At 46.5% G+C, this 7,407-nt stretch overlaps 2 long non-coding RNA genes across 18 annotated transcripts; one reads left to right on the forward strand and one right to left on the reverse strand.

Annotated features, from left to right (window-relative positions):
* The first annotated feature begins 667 nt into the window (after nt 1-667).
* Nucleotides 668-1,858, forward strand: LOC127932426 (uncharacterized). 17 transcript variants are annotated; one of them, XR_008145241.1, is made up of 7 exons: nt 668-816; nt 867-1,064; nt 1,115-1,212; nt 1,261-1,310; nt 1,361-1,410; nt 1,460-1,609; nt 1,710-1,849. It is a non-coding gene; the product is annotated as an uncharacterized LOC127932426 (long non-coding RNA). The 17 variants fall into 17 exon arrangements; XR_008145231.1 differs by having other exon boundaries at nt 1,115-1,178; nt 1,225-1,310; XR_008145244.1 differs by lacking the exon at nt 1,261-1,310 and adding an exon at nt 1,225-1,260 and having other exon boundaries at nt 1,115-1,178.
* A 1,591-nt stretch (nt 1,859-3,449) lies between these two features.
* On the reverse strand, nt 3,450-5,564 carry LOC127932440 (uncharacterized). Its single transcript, XR_008145301.1, has 3 exons — nt 5,144-5,564; nt 4,584-4,975; nt 3,450-3,555 (listed from the first exon to the last, which is right to left on the reverse strand). It is a non-coding gene; the product is annotated as an uncharacterized LOC127932440 (long non-coding RNA).
* Nucleotides 5,565-7,407: the final 1,843 nt, after the last annotated feature.

Consider the following 7,407-nt stretch of genomic DNA (forward strand, 5'->3'; position numbering starts at 1 on the left):
AGAGAAAAATAGGATGTATTCAAAACGTGAAGAAAGTAAACAGGTTTTAGCTCCCATATAAACATTCAGTCACCAGGAAACAGGAAACAGGAAACACTTTTGCTTGTTTTTGTCTGTATTTCTTTCATTTTCTTATTTTTTCTGAATCCGAGAGAAAAATCAATTCCACGTCTGATTCATCAAACTCAGGTTGTCTCGGATCGTTCGTTCATGTCAAACGACATGGATGGATCGGTTGCCTAGTAACGGAAGGCCAACCAACAGAGCAGAGAAAACAAACAACCAAACGTACATTTTTAGAACTAAAAGGTTTTTTTTTTTTTCAACAACAAAAACAAAGAAGAAAAATCATTCAATCAATCCAATGATCAGTTTAACAACAGGAGTTACAATGTTACAGCCTCCCACAACGGCACCCTATTCCCTATATAGTGCACTAACAAACGTTATAGTGCACTACCAGACGTAGTACACTATATAGGGAATAGGGTGCAATTTGGGAAGGAGATTGGATATTTGCATGGATCAGTCTGGTAACAGTCCTGCCAATATACACACACAAACACAATGTAGTAATAGCGCTCACACACACACATCTCTTTAGACTGAAACCACTCACACATGGCCTATAGTACAGACTTCCAGACAAACCCCACCAGTCAGCCAGATCAACCCCAGAGTAGTATGCTGTGTGGTGGGGATCAGTTGGCCGGTGTGTCCGTCCCTATCTGGAGGAGTTGGCATCGTTTCCTCAAACATGGGGTGGGAGAGGTGGTGGGGGGCTTGGTCAGTAGAGGAGTGGTGTGTGTAGGGCAGGTGGGGAGAGAGAGAGGTGAGGCAGTGGGGGAGTGGTGTGTGTAGGGCAGGTGGGGAGAGAGAGAGGTGAGTCAGAGGAGGAGTGGTGTGTGTAGGGCAGGTGGGGAGAGAGAGGTGAGTCAGAGGAGGAGTGGTGTGTGTAGGGCAGGTGGGGAGAGAGAGAGGTGAGTCAGAGGAGGAGTGGTGTGTGTAGGGCAGGTGGGGAGAGAGAGAGGTGAGTCAGAGGAGGAGTGGTGTGTGTAGGGCAGGTGGGGAGAGAGAGAGGTGAGGCAGAGGAGGAGTGGTGTGTGTAGGGCAGGTGGGGAGAGAGAGAGGTGAGTCAGAGGAGGAGTGGTGTGTGTAGGGCAGGTGGGGAGAGAGAGGTGAGTCAGAGGAGGAGTGGTGTGTGTAGGGCAGGTGGGGAGAGAGAGGTGAGGCAGTGGGGGAGTGGTGTGTGTAGGGCAGGTGGGGAGAGAGAGAGGTGAGTCAGAGGAGGAGTGGTGTGTGTAGGGCAGGTGGGAGAGAGAGAGAGTGAGTCAGAGGAGGAGTGGTGTGTGTAGGGCAGGTGGGGAGAGAGAGAGGTGAGTCAGAGGAGGAGTGGTGTGTGTAGGGCAGGTGGGGAGAGAGAGAGGTGAGGCAGTGGGGAGTGGTGTGTGTAGGGCAGGTGGGGAGAGAGAGAGGTGAGTCAGAGGAGGAGTGGTGTGTGTAGGGCAGGTGGGGAGAGAGAGAGGTGAGTCAGAGGAGGAGTGGTGTGTGTAGGGCAGGTGGGGAGAGAGAGAGGTGAGTCAGAGGAGGAGTGGTGTGTGTAGGGCAGGTGGGGAGAGAGAGAGGTGAGTCAGAGGAGGAGTGGTGTGTGTAGGGCAGGTGGGGAGAGAGAGAGGTGAGTCAGAGGAGGAGTGGTGTCTGTAGGGCAGGTGGGGAGAGAGAGAGGTGAGTCAGAGGAGGAGAGATGTGTGCCCCTCCCTCTCCGGAGATGCTGGAGAACTCTTTGAGAGGGGGGTGTGTGGATGGGTGAGGAGGGAGGGGTGTGTGTGTGTAGTCAGATAGAGGAGTGTGTGTGTAGTCAGATAGGGTCAGGGGGGGGGGATGAGGAATATACATGTGTCTCTCAGGAGATGGTGGAGAACTCTTTGAGCAGGAGGTCCTGACTCAGTGTGTTCAGAGACACATTCTTCCTCACATTCAGACTGATGGAGCGAACCTAGAGAGAGAGAGAGGGGGAGGGGAGGGAGAGGGGGGAGAGGAGGAGAGAGAGAGAGAGAGAGAGAGAGAGAGAGGAGAGAGAAAGAGAGAGGGTGTTCAGAGAGAGAGAGAGAGAGAGAGGGAGAGAGGGGAGGGGAGAGAGAGAGAGAGAAGAGAGAAGAGAGAGAGAGAGAGAGAGAGAGGGAGAAGAGAAGGGGAGAGAGAAGGGGGAGAAGAGAGAAGAGAGAGAGAGAGAGATTAGAGAGGGGGGGGAGTGAGTGGGGCTGCATGATACGGGCAACAAAATAATTGTGATTTGACGTTTAATAAAGATCAAAACACTTGAAATCCTAGAAATAGAATGATTAGAATTAAGAAGAAAAGTGGAAAGCAGCATCGTTCTAGTTTGGAACAATCTGCCTGGATCTGACCTGACAGAACAGCAAACTAATAGTGAACCTGACAGAACAGCAAACTAATAGTGAACCCGACAGAACAGCAAACTAATAGTGAACCTGACAGAACAGCAAACTAATAGTGAACCTGACAGAACAGCAAACTAATAGTGAACCTGACAGAACAGCAAACTAATAGTGAACCTGACAGAACAGCAAACTAATAGTGAACCTGACAGAACAGCAAACTAATAGTGAACCTGACAGAACAGCAAACTAATAGTGAACCTGACAGAACAGCAAAATAATAGTGAACCTGACAGAACAGCAAACTAATAGTGAACCTGACAGAACAGCAAACTAATAGTGAACCTGACAGAACAGCAAACTAATAGTGAACCTGACAGAACAGCAAACTAATAGTGAACCTGACAGAACAGCAAACTAATAGTGAACCTGACAGAACAGCAAACTAATAGTGAACCCGACAGAACAGCAAACTAATAGTGAACCTGACAGAACAGCAAACTAATAGTGAACCTGACAGAACAGCAAAATAATAGGAACCTGACAGAACAGCAAACTAATAGGGAACCTGACAGAACAGCAAACTAATAGTGAACCTGACAGAACAGCAAACTAATAGTGAACCCGACAGAACAGCAAACTAATAGTGGACCCGACAGAACAGCAAACTAATAGTGGACCTGGCAGAACAGCAAACTAATAGTGAACCTGGCAGAACAGCAAACTAATAGTGAACCTGACAGAACAGCAAACTAATAGTGAACCTGACAGAACAGCAAACTAATAGTGAACCTGACAGAACAGCAAACTAATAGTGAACCTGACAGAACAGCAAACTAATAGTGAACCTGACAGAACAGCAAACTAATAGTGAACCTGACAGAACAGCAAACTAATAGTGAACCTGACAGAACAGCAAAATAATAGTGAACCTGACAGAACAGCAAAGTAATAGGGAACCTGACAGAACAGCAAACTAATAGTGAACCTGACAGAACAGGAAACTAATAGTGAACCTGACAGAACAGCAAACTAATAGTGAACCTGACAGAACAGCAAACTAATAGTGAACCTGACAGAACAGCAAACTAATAGTGAACCCGACAGAACAGCAAACTAATAGTGAACCCGACAGAACAGCAAACTAATAGTGAACCTGACAGAACAGCAAAATAATAGGGAACCTGACAGAACAGCAAACTAATAGGGAACCTGACAGAACAGCAAACTAATAGTGAACCTGACAGAACAGCAAACTAATAGTGAACCCGACAGAACAGCAAACTAATAGTGACCCGACAGAACAGCAAACTAATAGTGGACCTGGCAGAACAGCAAACGTGAACCTGGCAGAACAGCAAACTAATAGTGAACCTGACAGAACAGCAAACTAATAGTGAACCCGACAGAACAGCAAACTAATAGTGAACCTGACAGAACAGCAAACTAATAGTGAACCCGACAGAACAGCAAACTAATAGTGAACCCGACAGAACAGCAAACTAATAGTGAACCTGACAGAACAGCAAACTAATAGTGAACCTGACAGAACAGCAAACTAATAGTGAACCTGACAGAACAGCAAACTAATAGTGAACCTGACAGAACAGCAAACTAATAGTGAACCTGACAGAACAGCAAACTAATAGTGAACCTGACAGAACAGCAAACTAATAGTGAACCCGACAGAACAGCAAACTAATAGTGAACCTGACAGAACAGCAAACTAATAGTGAACCTGACAGAACAGCAAAATAATAGTGAACCTGACAGAACAGCAAACTAATAGGAACCTGACAGAACAGCAAACTAATAGTGAACCTGACAGAACAGCAAACTAATAGTGAACCTGACAGAACAGCAAACTAATAGTGAACCTGACAGAACAGCAAACTAATAGGGAACCTGACAGAACAGCAAACTAATAGTGAACCCGACAGAACAGCAACTAATAGTGAACCTGACAGAACAGCAAACTAATAGTGAACCTGACAGAACAGCAAAATAATAGGGAACCTGACAGAACAGCAAACTAATAGGGAACCTGACAGAACAGCAAACTAATAGTGAACCTGACAGAACAGCAAACTAATAGTGAACCCGACAGAACAGCAAACTAATAGTGGACCCGACAGAACAGCAAACTAATAGTGGACCTGGCAGAACAGCAAACTAATAGTGAACCTGACAGAACAGCAAACTAATAGTGAACCTGACAGAACAGCAAACTAATAGTGAACCCGACAGAACAGCAAACTAATAGTGAACCCGACAGAACAGCAAACTAATAGTGAACCCGACAGAACAGCAAACTAATAGTGAACCCGACAGAACAGCAAACTAATAGTGAACCCGACAGAACAGCAAACTAATAGTGAACCCGACAGAACAGCAAACTAATAGTGAACCTGACAGAACAGCAAACTAATAGTGAACCTGACAGAACAGCAAACTAATAGTGAACCTGACAGAACAGCAAACTAATAGTGAACCTGACAGAACAGCAAACTAATAGTGAACCCGACAGAACAGCAAACTAATAGTGAACCCGACAGAACAGCAAACTAATAGTGAACCTGACAGAACAGCAAACTAATAGTGAACCCGACAGAACAGCAAACTAATAGTGAACCCGACAGAACAGCAAACTAATAGTGAACCTGACAGAACAGCAAACTAATAGTGAACCTGACAGAACAGCAAACTAATAGTGAACCTGACAGAACAGCAAACTAATAGTGAACCTGACAGAACAGCAAACTAATAGTGAACCTGACAGAACAGCAAACTAATAGTGAACCCGACAGAACAGCAAACTAATAGTGAACCCGACAGAACAGCAAACTAATAGTGAACCTGACAGAACAGCAAACTAATAGTGAACCCGACAGAACAGCAAACTAATAGTGAACCCGACAGAACAGCAAACTAATAGTGAACCCGACAGAACAGCAAACTAATAGTGAACCTGACAGAACAGCAAACTAATAGTGAACCTGACAGAACAGCAAACTATTAGTGAACCCGACAGAACAGCAAACTAATAGTGAACCTGACAGAACAGCAAACTAATAGTGAACCTGACAGAACAGCAAACTATTAGTGAACCTGACAGAACAGCAAACTAATAGTGAACCTGACAGAACAGCAAACTAATAGTGAACCCGACAGAACAGCAAACTAATAGTGAACCCGACAGAACAGCAAACCTAATAGTGAACCCGACAGAACAGCAAACTAATAGTGAACCCGACAGCGAGGAAGAACTGTGATGCTTGATTGACAGGGGGCGGGGCTTGGTGTGAGGGAAGCAGTCACAAGAGGTCAGGGAGACGACAAAAACTGACGCTACAGTGGCGTTTCAAAATATGTCAATATTTTTTGCCAATTTGATGTGAATTCAACTAATTGTGCAGGACTATGAGTGAGACACCAACTTTACCAATACATGTACCATGTCCTTGGTACTGTGTGTGTTTATTCTGTTCCCTCTCACCAGTTCTTTAAAGAAGGCAGCCTCCTTGGGTTGTTCAGAGTATCTCTCAAACTGGTCCAGACCATCCTGCAGCTTCAGGGTCAACGTGTCATAGTTGGACCGAACCACCTCCAATACCTACAGGGGGAGGGGGGGGACATTTTGAAATAGATGGAGAGAGATGAGATATGGAGGAGAGAGATGGAAAGAGGAAGAGAGAGAGAACAGTAGGGAAAGAGAGAGAGAGAGGGGAGACAAATAGGAAGATAGAGGGGGAGGAGAGAGATGGGAAGAGGAAACAAGGGGGGAGAGAGAGGAGTGTAGGGGAGAGAGAGGGGGAAGATAGAGGGTGAGGAGAGAGATGGGAAGAGGAAACAAGGGGGAGAGAGAGAGAGCGGTATAGGGGGAGAGAGAGGAGAAGATAGAGGGGGAGGAGAGAGATGGGAAGAGGAAACAAGAGGGGAGAGAGAGCGGTAGGGAGAGGGAGTAGATAGAGGGGAGGAGAGAGATGGGAAGAGGAAACAAGGGGGAGAGAGAGAGCGGTAGGGGGAGAGAGAGAGGGGAGAAGACATTAGGGGAGGAGAGAGATGGGAAAGGAAACAAGGGGGAGAGAGAGAGCGGTAGGGGAGAGAGAGAGGGAGAAGATAGAGGGGAGAGAGATGGGAAGATGGGAAGAGAGAGAGCTATAGGGGGAGAGAGAGGGAGAAGATAGAGGGGGAGGAGAGAGATGGGAAGAGGAAACAAGGGGGGAGAGAGAGAGAGCGGTAGGGGGAGAGAGAGAGGGGAGAAGATAGAGGGGGAGGAGAGAGATGGGAAGAGGAAACAAGGGGGAGAGAGAGAGCGGTAGGGGGAGAGATAAAGAGATAAGAGGAGAGAGATGGGCAAGAGAGAGAGAATGGTAGGGGAAAAGAGAAAAGGGGGGAGAAAGAGGAGAAGAGAGAGGGGGAGGAGAGAGATGGGAAGAGGAAGCGAGAGAGAGAGAATGAGAGATTTTATTACAATGTATGTTATTTTATTACAATATATATTGTATACATTGCTGCATGGCAATATTGATGCAATGTGTTTCATACCAATAAAGCAGCTTGAATTTGAATTTGAGAAAGAAGGAGAGAGAAAGAGAGAAGAGAGAGAAAGAGAGAAGGATGGAGAGGAGAGAGGAGGAGAGAGAGAGAGAGAGAAGGATGGAGAGGAGAGAGAGAGAGAAGGATGGAGAGGAGAGAGGAGGAGGGAGAGAGGAGGATGGAGAGGAGAGAGAGAGAGAAATAGAGAAGGATGGAGAGGAGAGAGGAGGAGAGAGAGAGAGAGAGAGAGAAGGATGGAGAGGAGAGAAAGAGCAAGAGAGAGAGAAGGATGGAGAGGAGAGAGGAGGATGGAGAGGAGAGAGAGAGAGAGAGAGAGAGAGAGAGAGAGAGAGAGAGAGAGAGAGAGAGAGAGAGAGAAGGATGGAGAGGAGAGAGAGAAGGATGGAGAGGAGAGAGAAAGAGAAGGATGGGAGAGAGAGAGGAGGATGGAGCAATACGTAACTGAACG

The sequence above is a fragment of the Oncorhynchus keta genome, chromosome 10, assembly GCF_023373465.1.
Source record: "Oncorhynchus keta strain PuntledgeMale-10-30-2019 chromosome 10, Oket_V2, whole genome shotgun sequence".
Classification (NCBI taxonomy): domain Eukaryota; kingdom Metazoa; phylum Chordata; class Actinopteri; order Salmoniformes; family Salmonidae; genus Oncorhynchus; species Oncorhynchus keta.